General features: G+C 49.8%; 1 long non-coding RNA gene across 2 annotated transcripts in view; it reads right to left on the bottom strand.

Moving 5' to 3' along the window:
- Window positions 1–16291, bottom strand: part of LOC134363446 (uncharacterized) — an 84659-nt gene that overhangs the window by 56007 nt on the left and 12361 nt on the right. For both annotated transcript variants that reach the window (XR_010021710.1, XR_010021709.1), the window contains exon 2: window positions 10450–10582. This is a non-coding gene — a long non-coding RNA (uncharacterized LOC134363446). The remainder of the gene's footprint in view (window positions 1–10449; window positions 10583–16291) is intronic.

Consider the following 16291-nt stretch of genomic DNA (forward strand, 5'->3'; position numbering starts at 1 on the left):
TACAAAATAATAATTATAATACCATCTGTTAGAAATCAGCATCTGGAAAGAAATCATCTCCCTTCAATAACAGGCCAAGAGGTCCTCTAAGATTCTGAAAGCTGATCCCCAAATGTGGCCCTGAGCTACCTGGCAACCCGAGTAAAGACAGGAATTGGGGTCAGCTTCACGAGTCACATTGCCCATAAGTCAGAAGCCCACCAATTCTTCTGAGGATACAGAGCTTTGTGGAAACCGGAGCCTACAATACATTCCATCATAGGTCTTGCAGAGGACAGCAGCTGAGGCGGTGGGCAGTAGCGACAGCAGCATCCCAAAATAAATACAACTGCGCGACTCCTCCAGCCGATTTCCATAAAGTCTCCATCATAAGGGAGGAGCAGAATAAGGAATCTGTGGTGACTATTTAATGTGTCCCACGAACAGCTCAACTTCGTGAGAGTCCAACTCAGTTCAAGGATAAGTCTCATCGGGAAGAATGGATGGAATGCGTGGCCTTTAAATAACCCCCATGAACTTTATTTCTCTCAACTGAGCCTTTGATAAAACTTGGGCAGCGTGAGGCAGCTGGAGGTCGTAACTGCTGACAGGGGTCTGGCAGGCACTGCGTGAGGGTGGAGCCACCGGGCCCTGGCACCTGCAGAGGCCCCATTCATGGAAGCCGCTATTCCCAGACTCCCCCAAGGCCCAGGACAAGCAGGGCTTTCGTCTTTTGCTCTTTGCTCTGGCCTGAGGTGGACAGGGCTGAGAGTCTGGGGACGTAGGAGTGAGCCTCGGAGCTAGTGGGGGGACATTGGCCTGTGACCAGCACAGACAGCCCCACCTCACTTGGGGTTATCCCGAAGGGTAACAAGAGCTCCCATTTCCTGTGGGTCCAGGCACTCTGTCGCTCCCTCAGTCAGTCTTTGCAGCCAAGCGTTTGGGTAGCTACGATAATTGCCTTCATTTTACAGATGAATAAACTGAGGCTCCAAGGATTTTGCAAATATAACATAGCCAGTGAGAGCAGAAGCCATAAGGCCTACTCGACTCTGTCCGACTCCAAAGTTCGCATGCTTTTAACCACTACACTGGGATGCCCCGCTGCACAGAATGAGAGATAAAGCCTGTGGGAAAAGTGAAAAGGCAGTTAATTTGTGGCTTGAGAGCACAGGAAACACAGAACTCTCAAGAAAATGCGACCCGGGAGAAAGCCGGAAGCCTGCAGCTGCATTGTGAATTAAAGCCTGCGGGGCTCATGGAAGGGCTGTGGACAAGGGCTCAAACCTTGAGGCCTGCTGGGTTGCAAACATCAGTTGCACCCAAGCTTCTGTAAGAGGGGGCGGGGGTGTTGCAGAGAAGTTCCCAGCTGAAACAAAGGCTGCAGGACAGTGGGAGAGGACACCCTGCAACGAAGCCTAAAATGATATCCAGAAGCTCCTGGGGTTCTCTCCTGCACGTCAACAAGTGAGCAATTCAGCAACCCCACACTCCCTGCCTGAGCACAGGGCCAAGCCACACGTGCACCTTGTCACTTCCCCAGGAAGCCAGCAGGTGTGCATATCAGGGACAAAATAGGACCTGTGAAGCTGTCTGTGGTTGAACTCCTGAGCACTTCACAGCAGGGCTGCACGCTCCTGTGACTCTCTTGTAGCTCACAACACCAAAGCCCCATCTCCTTTGATTGGATACACAAAGAAGTTCAGTTTAGAAGGGGTACAGGAGTGTCCAACCCACACAGAAACTTTGCACGTCAGTGAGAAATACACTGACAAGAAGGACCTGGGCTCAGCCCCATGAAATATGAAGACTCAGGACCCAGGCATGTTTAACCAGCACTGGGGACAGGCCATCCTTGAGCCCGCTGTGAGGGTAAGAAAAGGAGTCAGGCCTGGTCCCTGCCCTCAGGGCACTTCCAGTCTACAAAAGGGCCCAGAGGAAACACCTCAGTGTGTCTTCCTAAGTCCCTTCTAGAAAACTGAGAAAGGAAGGAAGAGAAGGAAGGAGGGATATACCTGCAAGAGAGATCCAAAATCTGACCATTTCTCCCCTCGCCACACCCACTGTTAGCACATCCTCTCCAGCCTAGGTTATTACAACGGGGTCCTGTACACAGCAGGCCTGTTCCCACCACAGGGCCTTTACATTCACCCTTCCCTTTCCCCTTCCTCAAGTATCCTCACGCTTCAGCATCTTTGTGTCTTTGCTCAAATATCCCTTCTCCATGAGGTTTTCCCTCCATTGAGGCCATCTGATTAAAGTTCCCAACAATGCTCCTCTCTCTGCCAGCTCACAAATGTTTTATTAGGTGCAATACAGGAGGCTTTGCTCACTAGCTCCTCATGGTCTACTCTCTTTAAGAACTCAGGACAAGTTTTCTGTGACCCTCAAGAGTGTATCCAGAAGTGGCCCTCCTGCCAGCCATCAGTCAGTGTACTGGGACCAAGCCTGGCTCCTTTAATGTGCTTACCCCAGGGCAGGTCCTCTCCCCTCCTAGGGAAATTTCAGCAGAGCTGGGACAGGCTTTCCCTCCCCTCCACTTTGACCAAGAGGCCTAGTCCAGATGGACTCAGGATCCTGGCCTGGCACAGTCCAGGTTCTGGTCCAGTTGGATGCATCTCTCTTTACCAGGCTCCAGTGCACAATATTTAGGGTGTGGAAATCAGCTCTGACTTGTAGCAGGACTGAGTAGCTAGTCACCAAAACTCCCTCTCTCCTCTTTCTGGACACCCATCCAGACACTATTTTCAGCTCTCTTTGCCATCAAGGGAAACCAGAGGAGTGTGTGCAGAAGCAGCATATCTCACTTCCCAGCTGAGGACATTAGGAAGCAGATGGGCCTCATCCACCTCTTTTTCCCCATCTGCAGTGACCCCATGGCCAAAGAGATGGCACAGCCACAGGGAAGAGCCTGGGTGCTTGAATCTCTGTGCTCAGAGGAAGGCTGCCTGCCAATCACAGCATCTTGGATTTTCTGGGAGTGAGAAGTAAATTTTGTGAGCATCCTGCATTTTGGAAATCAGCTATATGACGTTGGTGTTTAACTTCATTCCCTTCACTTCACCTCTACTCTGTCCCCTCCCCTAATTGCATGTCTCCTGAACTACGTCCCCTCCTCCCCATCCATATCAGGTCTCCAGTGATGACTGAGCAGCTTTTAAATGAATGATTTCTGTTCTTGGGATCTGCGAGCTGGTGTTAAAGGCAGCCTGGCAGAGACAGAAGGCTCTTCCCACTCCCTCCCTGTAAGCCTGGTCCCAGCTGTATGTGACTTTGGGCATGACTCCAAACTTATAGAGACTCAGCTTCCACATCCCACATCCCTAACATTGGAAAAGGAACATCTGCCCATGCCACCTTCCAGATGAAAAGACACAGGCCTTCATCTGCAGGAGTAGCTGCTCTAAGCCAGACTCTCTGCAAACATCATCTCGCTTGTATCACTTATCTCAGATGGAGAAACTGAGGCATACAAAGGCTTAAAAGTAACCTGCTCAAGCTCACCCAATCAGTAGGTAGTTGCTTCCTGCCGCTGACTTGGTCCTGCCCCTCTTCTCTCCCTAAGCGAATGTCACCACCTCCCACCTGGTGCTCAACACAGGGCCTCAGGCCATCCCTGCTCCTCCCTCGTGCTCACCTACCATATGCAACTGGGCACCAAAATCCAGTTGTTTTGCTTATTAAATCGCTCTCCAGTCTTGCCCTTCCCTCCATCTCTGTTGCTGCCACTCTGGCCCAAGCCCCCCATGCCTCTCCCGCACTCCTGCGGGAGCCTCCTCACTGACCTCCACACACTCCACCGTGCTTGCATGCAGCAGCCATGGGCATCTTTTGAAAATGCAAACCTGACCATGCCAACTCCCAGATTAAGACAGCTCAACAACTTCCCACTGGTCCTATGACAAAGCCTTGCCATGGTCTGCCCAGCCTGTGAGAGCCAGCCTCTTCTGCAACCCCTTCCACCCTGACTCTTCTCCATTCTGGTCAGGGCGGCCTCCTCCCAGCCTCCCTCTGCGGTGGAGGCTTCCTTGCACATGCTGTCCTCCTTCATGGAATGCCCTTCCTGCCCTTCTTCACTCCTAATCAGCCTCAGTATCTCAGGTCTGGTGTCACTTCTTCAGGAACTTTTCCCTGACCTACTTGACTAGGTGACATCCCCCTATAGAACTCATCGCTGTTATTTTTGTGTCTATTCAAGTCATTACTTGATGAATGTGTGTCCCCCTTACATGATTTTAAACTCCTGGAGGACAGATGCTGTGTCCATTTTGCTCGACTTTGAAACCCAGTGTCTGACACAGTGTCCCTCACATGATAGAACTTAATAGTGGCTGAACGAACGAATCAGTGAAAGCTAGAACTGAATCTAAATCTGCATGACTCCCCACTTACAAATTGTTGTGGGGAATTGTATTAGTGTGCTCAAGATACCCTAACAAAGTTACCATAGACTGGATGGCTTAAACAACAGAAATTTATTTTCTCACAGTTCTGGAGGCTGGAAGCCCAACATCAAGATGCCAGCAGGGTTGGTCTGTGATGAGACCTCTCTCTCTGAGTTGGAGGTGGTGCCTCTTGCTGGGTCCTCAAATGGCCTTTTCTCTGTGTGTACTCATGCAGACCGAGGGGTCTCTGGTGTCTCTTCCTCTTCTTATACAAGGACACCAGTTCTGCCAGATTAGAACCCTACCCTTATGACCTCATTTAATCTTAATTAACTCCTTAAAGGCCTGATCTCCCATTGGGAGTTAGGGACTCAACATAGGAATTCAGTCCATAACATTCCGCCCTTAGACCCCCCAAAATTTATTATTGTTCTTACATGCAAAATACATTAATCCCTTTCCAACAACCCCAAAAGTCAGCCCATTCCAGAATCAACTCCAAGTCCAAAGCTCACTAAATGATATCTAAGCCAGGTATGGGTGAGACTCAAGGTATGATTCATCCTGAGGCAAAATTCCTCTCTAGCTATAAACCTATAAAGCAGACAAGCTATGTGCTTCCAAAATACAATGATGGGATAGGCATAGGATAGACATTACCATTCTAAAAGGAGAAATCGAAAGGAAGAAAGGGGTGAGGGACCCCAGACAAGCCCACAACCTAGCAAGGCAAATTTCATTAGATCTTAAGGCTCAAGAATAATCCTTGCTGGCTTGATGCTCTGCCCTCTGGTCCCACTGGGCAGCAGCATCACCCCCACCCTGCTAGGTGGTGAACCCACTCCTGTAGCTCTGCTGCTCGGGCTTGCCCTTGAGGCAGCAGCATTCTGGCCCACTGAAACTCAGGAGGCGGCCCTACCCTCTGACACCAACGAGGAAACAACCACGGTCCCTGGGCCTGTGGTGGGAGTGGCGGTCTGGATGATCTCTGAATCATCTTCAGGGACCATTCTTTCCTTTTCTTGAAGGATAAGTATGTTCAAAGCTGCATAGCTCTATTGTCCTGTCCTATAAAACCCCAGAAGTCCAACAGGCTTCCTTGATACGGTCCCATTTTCTCTGTCCCGTTTAGCCCCAGTTGGAAGCATTTCTGCTGGTATAACCCCATCTCTAGTCCTGGCTTCAGCTGAGATGGCTGATTAAGTTCATGGGTAATATGTTTATGGACTGATTTTCCAGCCACACCCTTCATGTTTTCGCTGAGCAGAGAAACATGCTTTCTCATTGTGTGCAACATGGATAGGCCGAGAATTTTCCAAATCTTCAAGATCTGGTTCCTTTTTGCTTAACAATTCCTTCAATTTATCTCTCTCCTCCTATTTAATTTTACTATAAGCAGTAAGGATAAACCAGACCATGATTTCAACACTTTGCTTAGAAATCTCCTCTGCTAAATATCCAAGGTGATCTCTTACAAGTTCTACCTTTCACAGAACATTGGAATGCAATTTAATCAAGTTCTCTTCCACATTATAACAAGGATTGCCTTTCCTCCAGTTTTCAATAACATGTTTCTCATTTCTGAGAGCTCATCAGAAGCACTTTTAATGGTCATATTTCTACCAATGTTCTGTTCATGATGGTATATGTATTCTCTTAGACAGTAGAAATTTTCTCTACAACTCTCCTCTTTTCTTTCTGAGCCTTCACCAGAATTGCCATTAATGTCCATATTTCCAACAGTCTCTTCAAAGAAATATAGGCTTTTTCTAGCATGCACCTCAAAATTCTTTAAGTCTCTGCCTATTACCCAAGTTCCAAAGCCACTTCTGCATTTTTAGGTATTTGTTACAGTAGCACCCCACTCTCAATACCAAAATCTGTATTAGTCAGGATTCTCTGGAGAAACAGAAACATGACAGAGAGAGAGAGAGACGGAGAGAGAGATTATAAAATATTGGTTCAAGCTATTATGGCAGCTGGCAAGACCAAAATCTGTAGAGCCAATATATCAGTTTTAGTCTGAAGCCAGCAGGCTACTGCAGAATCAAGAAGAGCTGATGTCCCAGTTTGAAGGTTGTTAGGCAGGAGAATTCTCTCTTATTCAGGGGAGCATCAACTTTGTGTTCTATTTAGGCCTTCAACTGATTGGATGAGGCCCACTCACATTATGGAATGCAATCTGCTATACTCAGTCTACAGATCTAAATGTTAATCCCATTCAAAAGCACTGTAACAGAAACACTCAGAATAATGTCTGCTCTATATCTGGGCATCCCATTACCCAGTCAAGTTAAGACATAAAATTAACCATCACAAGAATCATATCAGAAAATAGATGTAACCAAGGCTTAATGGGTTTCTAAGACCAATGTAAGAGATTAGCATCAGAGCTAGCATTGTGATTTGCCATTCACTCATTCCATACACATTTATTACACATCTACTACAAGTGTTTTATTTACCTATTGCTGTGTAACAAACCACCCCAAAATTTAGTGGCTTAAAACAGCAATAAGTTATTATTTCTCATTGTTTTGTGGGTCAGGAATTTGGGCAGGGCTCAGCTGAATGATTCTTCTGCTCCAGGGGCATCAGCTAGTGTCACTCATTCAGCTGGGCTAGGTGGGAAAGTCCGACCAGACCTCACTATCTGGTGCCTCAGCTCCTCCATATGGCCTCCCTCCTTCCACGTGCTGTCTTGTCATTCATGAATCTACCCAGGCTTCTTTACAGATCAGTAGCTGGCTTCTCTGAGAATGTTCCAAGAAGACAAACCCCAAGAGAAGGAGTAAGTGCTTATCAGATCTATGCTTGCCTTATGCTTTCTGATGTCACATTGTCAAAAGCAAGTTATGTGCCCAAGCCTGGGGGGTGGGGAGAGCACTATACAAGGGTGTGAATACCAGAAGATGTGACTTATTGGGAGCCACCAATATAATAGTCCATCCCAAGATATGTGGGACATCAGTCCTGACTCTTGTCCCCAAGGATCTCACAGTCCAGAACGGCATTTCCAAAACATTTTAGACCACAGAATCTGAACAACTCTATGCATTGAGCAAGCCCCAGTATGAATTCCTGAGATCTTCTGATAGAGTGACCCAATTTGTAAAGGCAGATTATCATATGATGATAAGTGTATTCACATATTTATCACTTTTCTTACACATACTTTTTTCAAAATAATTTTAAAGGAAAAATGTTGCTACTTTTGTATGTTTACAGGAAAATCCTTTATTACATTCCATGGTATGCTGTTGCTCAGAAGATAGTTTGGGAAATGTTTGCCTGGTAACTCCTAGTAGGAATTTAAAGCTTTGGGTGGAGAAGACCTTTGGATTTCTAGGACCGCAAACACAGGTGGCCAATGGTGGATCAGAGACAGTTGTTTTTCCTAGAGGGATGGAAGGTCCTGGTTTTCTGTGAGACCATCTGTTTCCCTTGTGTCTGTGGCTATGAGGGATGGGAGGTCAAGGAGCATTGTTCCTATACCACCTGAGTAGTGTCTGGGATAACACATGTCAGTTGACCCCAACAAATCATACTGTGTCACCCTGTACCCCGTGTTTCACACACTGAGCAACACCCATCCCACCGTATACTGCCACATCTCACCCCACTTTGGAATGATTGAGACTATCAAAAGGCAGTTTCCAAGAGCTTAAAAGTTCAGTCCCAATGCCCAGTCTCTGAAGGACTGCATAAAGAGAGGCCCCCAACACCGACCACCTCCAGGAGCTCTCTGAGCAAGTAGGCCACCAGCCAGGTGACCAGGGCTGCTCACAGTGGAATTTACAGGCTGTCTGCAGCAGAATCCCCAGTGGCTGCTGGGAAATTCCAATTCATTATGTTGGAAGGGGCCCAGGAATCTGCATTCATAGCCTCTGCCATGATGATCTGCCACAATAGGTCCCAGGGTGCTAGTCCCTCCCCAAATTTAGGGTTTCTATGTGGTTATTTCTGAAAGGTCTCTATGGGGTGGGGCCATTTTAGATCAGGTGAGGGCAGGTAGGGACAGGGGAGGGACACCAACCCTGAGCTATGGCCCTAGCTGATGTCCACTGCAGGCAGGACACAGGTGGCCAGCAACCAGAGATTTGAGTCACTTCTCATGCCAAACAGACTTTTTATTTTTCAGAATCTATATCTATATTTCTCTTACAACTTCAGAGACAACTTGCCTCTACAGGTTCTCCTCACAGAATAATTCTCCAAGATTAAATCTGTTTTGAGTTGTATTTTGAAAAAGGAAGAAATTGGATCCGAGTTTGGGATGGGAGGAAGGAAGGTGAAGTTCAGGAAGGAGGCAAAAGGCACAGATTTCCAGAAACTTTTTCTCGTGGTTTCCTCTCCCATGCATCTATTCCTGTGCACTCCTAACCCCCAAGACAAAGCCCAGCCCTGGCTTGGATACAGCCCTCCCTCCTTCTCTGCCCCCTCCCCTTTACTCCAAAGATGCCCACAGCTCCTCTCAGAACCAGGGCCTCTGGTCTCACTTGAACACCAGCTCTGTCTGAGGCCCTCCCCGCAGGACCCCCTCTGCAGAACACCCCAGGGCCCAGGCCTCAGTGCCCATGGGCTGGTTGCTCAGGAAAGACAGGGTCTGACCACACCCTCCACACTTGGAGGGCAATGCTTAACCCAAGAGCTGCAGTGTCCACTCAAGGTAGTGTGCGTGGGGACATACTTGGGGTCTTCCCTGGGGTCCTGTGGGCAGCCAGGGAGTCCACCTATACACTGAGCTACTCACTCAGGTTGCCCATCATGTTCCTATCCGATTTCCCCCATTTCTAAGTATGGCGACTCTTGCCTGTACTCCTTTCTAATCCTCGTGTGGGTTTCCCTCTAAAGCACGTACTCTTCACCTGGGGGCCACAGGTGCCCCTCTGCCCCACAGGCACTGAATAGAATTCAGGGGTCCATGAATTTGGATGGGAAAAAATATATATCGTTATTTTTGCTAAACTCTAGTGAAACTGAAATTTAGCATTTCCTTTCAATGTGAATTTAGGAAAAACCTACAGTAGTATTTGCAGAGTCTCAGGCTTTGTCACCAGTAGAAATCAAAGACTTTTTTAATTATCAGAGTTGTTGCTCATCTTTTGAGATATCATTTATACCCATTTCCACTTTAAAATGATCACCCTTAAAGTGTCAATAAAGATGCACGTATATTACTATGTCATAGAGCTGTTTCCTTAATGTTTTGATATCTGTATTTTAGTATCACTGGTTTCTTTTGCAGTCCTATGGATTTGATTTTATATATTTGAAAACATTATTCCAAAAAGGGGTCCACGGGCTTCAGCAGGTATCCATGGGGTCCATGGTGCACGAAAGGTCATGTTCTAGAGTTCTCACACCCTTTCAGCACGGAAAGCCACACCCCCCAAAAGTGCCCCTCTCTATTAGTGCCCCTCTCTACTCGTAATTACATTTTTGGTGTTCTCTTGATTGAAAAAAAAGCTTTAATAGTCAAAAGCCATTATGTAAAGCTCGTCTTGGAACAAATGTGCATTTTATTCATCACAATAGTATCTCTTGACATTTGAAAAACAGCAGCCACGTGGATGGGTAGGAAAGCTCTCATTGGCCAGTTCGGTTTCCAGAGCCCCATGAATTGTCCTGCCCCCAGCACTTGGGTCCACTGAGTTAAACCATGTGAATCTACCAGGCAGAGGCCATGGGTCTCAGACTGAATCAGCCACATGTTTCTGGCATGAGGCTGGGTCCCAGGAAACATTCAGCAGGCATGAGCTGACTTGAGCTGACCTCAGTTGGCCAGCCATGGAGGGATCATGGCCGGAGACCCTCACTTCTCCACCAGCCCCTTAGCCCATTTGGTGCTGAGTTGCCAGACTTAGCAAATAAAAATACAGGATACCCAGTTATATTTGAATTTCAGACAAACAATGAATAATTTCTAGTATAAATATGTCCCACACAATATTCGTGATATACTAAAAATATATTTGCTGTTCATCAGGGACCCTATCCTCTAGGGACCTGTTCCCAGAGAAGTCCCTGCCCAGGCCCAGCTGAAGGCTGTGCCCAAGCTCAGATTCTCTGCTGAGACTCCTACCTCTGCCTGGGATCTGACGACAGAGACGGACCATTCTGGGTAAGGAGAGGGGCCAGGGAGACTCCTGCCAGCAGTCCACAGCCCTGGCAGTCACCTCAAGCCATTCCCTGTCACCAGGTCTCTCACCACGCATCTGTAAAATAAGAGAATCAGTCTAGGGTGGAACTCTAAACTCCCTCCCTCCTCAGAGTTAGATTTAATAAATACTATACTTCAGTAAAGAAGAATCTTTAACTTCTACTCGCATGAAAAGGACCTTTCCAAATCCAGGATGGATGGCCTCCAAACCCAGCCCTCCTCAGGCAGCAGCCCTGAAGCCCCTCACTCAACTAAAGCTCCCACAAGTCACCCACAAGGACACTCTTAGAAAGGACCCAATAGCCAGCTATCCACACAAACACACAGCAGCAAAAGCACGGATACACTCAGGAACCGTAAGGCAGATAGACCCAGCAGCACAGACACACGGAGAAACCCTCACACACACAGGACAGACAACGCTCCCATGTGGCACACATCTGACCCCCCACCCCACCCAGGATATGCACACATGTCTCACACACTCGCACACAGCCCGAGCACAAATCACACTCTTATACCCCCACCCACCACACGTACTCACACACACACTTCCTGAAGGCAACAAGGACACGGCCAATCTCAGCTGCACCCCCAGCCACCCCACATCAGCAGTTCTCATCCTGTACTCCAAATGTCAAGGTGTTCCTGGGGCTAAAGCTCCTCCCAACTGTGCCTCCACAAGCTGCTAAAAAACAAACAAAAAATCTGACAGTGCCCCCAAAGACCTTTGTTTTTCACGTAAAGCGATAGATTCCCTACAAGTTGGATTCTGGAAACCAAGATGTTAACCCAAATGGTGATGATGATAACAGCAATAGCAAAAACCATACCCACCAGCATTTACTGAGCACTAGCTGTACCCCAGGGACTATGCTAAATGCCTCACATACATTCCCTCGTCAACTCTCACAACAACCTAGGAACTGTGATTTTGCCCATATGTAGACAAGGAAGCTGAGGCTCGGAGGAGTTAAATGAATGTCTCAGTGGAGATTCTAGCAGCTTCCCCACCAAGTCACATGGTAAGACCCATGGATGCTCCAGCTCAGTCCCTATGCAGCATGTGCACACACACACATGCACACACACGCACACGCACACACTCGACCCACAGGAGGAGCTGCTTGGGCAAGTTTGTTTGTGAAAAGTGCTGAAGAAGCGTTGACTTAGATCTGCCTCCTCTGTATTATCCCCAAAGACCAGTCATTTTCTGGTCAGGTTTGGACCCTGGGCAGAGATCACCTGGAGAGGGAGCTGCTCGGGGTCCCCTTCCTAACCAGAGACCAGGGCTCTTCTGGGTTAAGAGTGCTGGGAGGGCCTCCCCAGTCCCACTTTCTCCGCCCTCCTCAAGGACCCTGCCCCAGGGGAGCCAGGCCCCCTACAGTGAAAGGGCTCTTCATAAGAGAACACTGCCCTTGCTCAGCTGCCAAGAGCCCTGCGTCCCCACAGCCCACCCAGAGAGGGCAATGAGAAGGGCCCTGAAGAGCCCCCAGAGAGAGCTGTCTCGGGGTGACCAGCCTCTGGGACATTCTTAACCCTAACTAAAGCCGGGGGGGGGGGGAGGGGGACATCCTATGCAGCCTCCACCTCCGCACTGGGGCCTGGCTAACAGCTGGTCCCAGCTGGAGGTCCTTTATGCCCCCCACCCAGTCAGTCCCCAGCAGCCAGGAGGAAGCTTTGATGGAGGCTGTCAAAGCATTCTTGTTCTTACAGCTGTTTCCTGGGAGGGTAATTGTAGTCACAGTGACCCCCCCACATCTGGTTAAGGGGCTGAAAGAGGTACTCTACCCTCAGCCCTGCCCATCAGCGGAAGGAGAAAGTGACTTGTGCACATCTGAGAGACATAGCTCAGGACCTGTGACCATTAGAACTGGAAGGGGCCACCCATCCCCATTCTACAGATGACTAGACTGAGTCCAAGCCACCCCTTCCTCCAAAGTGTTCCCCACACAGACCCTGGCTCCTCCCCCTCCAGCTCAGGTCTGCCTCCACTTAAACAGACACCACCAGCCCTGAAAAAGGTGTGGGAGGCCCCTGGAGCTGTAAAGGTCACATGGAGGGGAAGCTGGTGTCTGCTGAGGGACTGCTCTGTCTCTTCAGAGCGTGAATAATTCTCCTGCATGAGCCTTTGCCCCTTCTCGGCCACGTTATTAATAACCAATCTGCGGAGTCATTTCATCAGGGTTTCTCAACCTAGGCACTGCTGACATAATAGGCTGGACAATTTCTTGTTGTGGGGGCTGTCCCATGCATTGTAAGATGGTTACAGCATTCCTGACCTCTACCCACTAGATGCCAATTAGCACCTTCCCCTGTTGTGACAACCAAAATTATCTCCAGACAAATGTCCCCTGGGGCCAAACTGTGTCCAGTTGAAAGCCACTGATTTAAATGGACTTAATCAAGCACATGTACGGACTGTCACCTGGGCTGTGCTAGGGGCGCAGGGAAGGAGGTGACATAGGTCGTACCCAGGACAAAGTGTATTCCAGGAGATCCTACAACAGTCTGAAGCCAGGAAAATCAGAGGCTGGGGTCTACCCAGGAAGGCTTCTTGGAGGAAGAAGAATTTGATCAAAACCTAGGGTGGGGGATGACTGGGAGGCCTTCCCAGGAGGAGGCAGGAGGGTGGCCACAGCTGGCTGCAGTTTAATCTGGGGGGTGACTGTTGACCACAGCTGCCTGCCTCCCAGAACAGGTCCCAGAGCCCAGGAAGCAGGAAAGATACTGGAGATGAAGGAGAGGTGGGGAGATGATGGAGTAGGGGACAATGGCACGTCTGAGATCCTGGGGGGCCAGTTAGGGGCTTGTTCCTTCCTGAAACCCCAGGACCCAAAACAGAAACAGGCTAAGGAATGCTGAGATAATGCAGCCACTCTGATATGGAGAAGGATTGAGAGGGAGGAAGGTGGGCTTGGGCTCTGAGGGCTGGAAGGACCATTGCTAGATGCTGAGGGTGCCCATGAGGGGCCCAGCCTGAGGGCAAGCAAGGGGCCTGACCAGCCCCTCCCCCTGATTTCTCAGGGCCCGACCTTGCCTGATGTCTCCCCTCACGGTCCATGTGGAATTGGGAGGTAGCCCTAATTGAGGAGTCACTACTGGGCTTGGTGCAGACCACCTAGCTTCCTGCCGGGCTGTAGACCTTTCTCTCCAGAAGAGATTTCAAAGGGTTCATCAAAGAATGGCCTCGGCCTAGGGAGGTCCCTTCTCGGACAGAAGCCCTGGCTCCCCATCCCCCATCTGGGCTTCCTGATGCATGGGTGCACGTCCATCCTCAGACCGGGCTCTGTGAGGGTGGAGGCCACTCTTTCCTGGTGGTCACAATGGGGAAATGCAGAGTGTGGGGCTGGTGCTGCCCACAGGCAGCTTCTGGACTAACTTGCCAGCAGGGGGCACTGTGGACTCAGGCACAGGGTTCTGGCAACGGCGGCGAGGGAGGAGCCTGGCCTCCCTGCCTGCAGCTCCTCCTGTGACATCCCCTGCCCTAGCCAGGCCTGCCTGCCTGCACAAAGCAGGCTCTCCACGTCCTCACAACTTCTCACCTAACCCCATTCTTCTCCCCCTCTGGCTGAGGAAGAAGCAATTATCACTCCCATTTTGCAGATGAGGAGACTGAGGTCACACAGATGCACAAATAGAGTGGAAGGGGCAGTAACAGGCGGAGTACATAGAGTCTTGGCTTTGGAGCCAGAAGACATGGGTTTACTGGTGGGCCAGATCAGCATCTCACTCCCTATGTGGCTGGGGCAACTTTGGGGCCATGTGGAGCAAACCACTGCAGTTGAAGTCAGGGAGAGCAGTGTGGCAGCCACACCGTCCCCAAGCCAGGAGAACAGCACGGCGTCCTGGGAGGAAGTGCTGGTGAAGGGGAAGAGGCCACCTTGCCCAAGCCCTTGTCTGGGTGGGGAGAGCAGACAGCCAGAAAGAGGAAGAACAGGGGATGAGCAGGGGCTGTGCTAGAGAGCCCTGAGGGGCTGGGGGGAGGGGGGCGCTGGGGAGGGCCCTGACTTCTCTGCACTTTCTCCCAGGTCCAAGTAACCAAGAACAACAGTGGGTGCCATTTGCTCCATGTTCACGTGTGCCGGGGTCTGGGCCAAGCACTCGCAGGCTCAGTTGCCCATCCTGGGAAGCAGGCAGTGTTATTTTCCCACCTGACAGATGAGGGAAGCAAGGCTCAGAGGGATAAGTCATGTGTCTGAGGTCCCCAGCAGAACTGGGTACAGCTGCATGCCCCACACCCCATCCCCACCCCAGGGTCTGCCTGCCACACTCTGGGTGGGGCTGGGGGCTGGGTGGGGAGAGCATGTCTGTGGCCAGGATCAGAGCCGAGTCTGTAGCTGGGGAGACGCCACAGGGAGGTGTATACTCAGCGTGCAGTGGACAGAGGAGAGGCGCCGAGGGGGGAGCGTCAGCCATGTATGTCCAGTCAGGGTGGCCTCCTGCAGGAGGAGATGCCCTAGACCAGCGCAGAGGAGAGGAAGGAACTTCCCGGCAGCCTGAACAAACGTGAGCAAGAAGTCCTGCTCTAGCCATTTCCGGCATACATGTGGCCTGCCTGTGTCCAGCAGTGTCGGAGCATGAAGCTGGAGAGGCAGGGAGCCACCAAGAGGGGACGGCACCATGGCATCAGAAAGGAGCCCCTGGCAGCGTGTAGAGAATGGCCCAGAAGGTCTGGTTCCACCAGACATTCATAAGGAAAGAGATGAGGACCTAAACTATTATAGAAACTGAGAAGGGGGGCGGGGATGGGGAAGAGGAGATGAAGTCTCAAGATACCAAAGTGTTAGAATCCACCAGATGAGACAGCTAATCAGATGTGGACAGAAGGCAGTGGTCGGGGATGACTCAGCCTCTGGCTTGTGTGATGTAGAGAATGACCATGAACTACGATCTAGCATCCAAGTGGAGGAAGCGGCTGCGGAGATAAAGATAAAGTTCAGTCTAGGATAAATGTGTGTGAGGTATGTGTGACCTAAGCAAGTGGAGGTGAGCTTTGAGCTCAGGGTTTAAGGTGGCTAAGGGCTCAAACTATAACCAAAGTCAGACTATATTCTCCAGCTTAGGAATTCTAGTCAGGGTTGACTAGAATTTGAGCTTACTCTGCAACCAAGGAAGGAAGTACAACAGCAGCACTAGCCATTAGGCCCAGCTAGGTTGTATTCTAGAACTTGGAAAAGGATCCTGGGGTCAGGGCAGACCACAAGCCAAGTTCAGCAATAATGCCAATCACTCTCAAGGTGTGCACCTCACTGGGCACATTAATGAGAACTCTATTCAAGACTTGAAGGGAGCCTAACAGATTTGAGACTGGTTGTCGTCAACTGACCTTAAATCATTGAGGTGGGGCCCCTTCTCTGAAACCCTCTCTAACTCCTCCTTCCCTTCTCTGTAGGACTCCAGCCTGTTGGTTGGCTGGTGAGCACTCCCAAGCACTTTCACACTTATTATCTCAATGATTCCTTAATAGTTCCTTCATTTGACAGGTGAGGAAAAGAAGTCCAGTGAGACTGGGGTGTGGGGTCTGAGTCCAGGCTTGCTCCTCCAGGCCACTCTCTAGGGCCACCCCGCCTTACTTGGAATGGCATTCTATCACGTTGCAAGGTATTGAGGGGTTTGCAAGCAGAGTGGGGAGGTAGATCTCTAATGCTTTCTCATGGGGAAAGAGGGGGGAAGAACGTGCCTTGGTCCAGGGATGCTATCTGATCTCAGGATTTGCTTATCAGCTGATGGGGTAAAAAACATGACCTCAGTGGTGGAGTTT

Source organism: Cynocephalus volans, chromosome 14, assembly GCF_027409185.1.
Source record: "Cynocephalus volans isolate mCynVol1 chromosome 14, mCynVol1.pri, whole genome shotgun sequence".
Classification (NCBI taxonomy): Eukaryota; Metazoa; Chordata; class Mammalia; order Dermoptera; family Cynocephalidae; genus Cynocephalus; species Cynocephalus volans.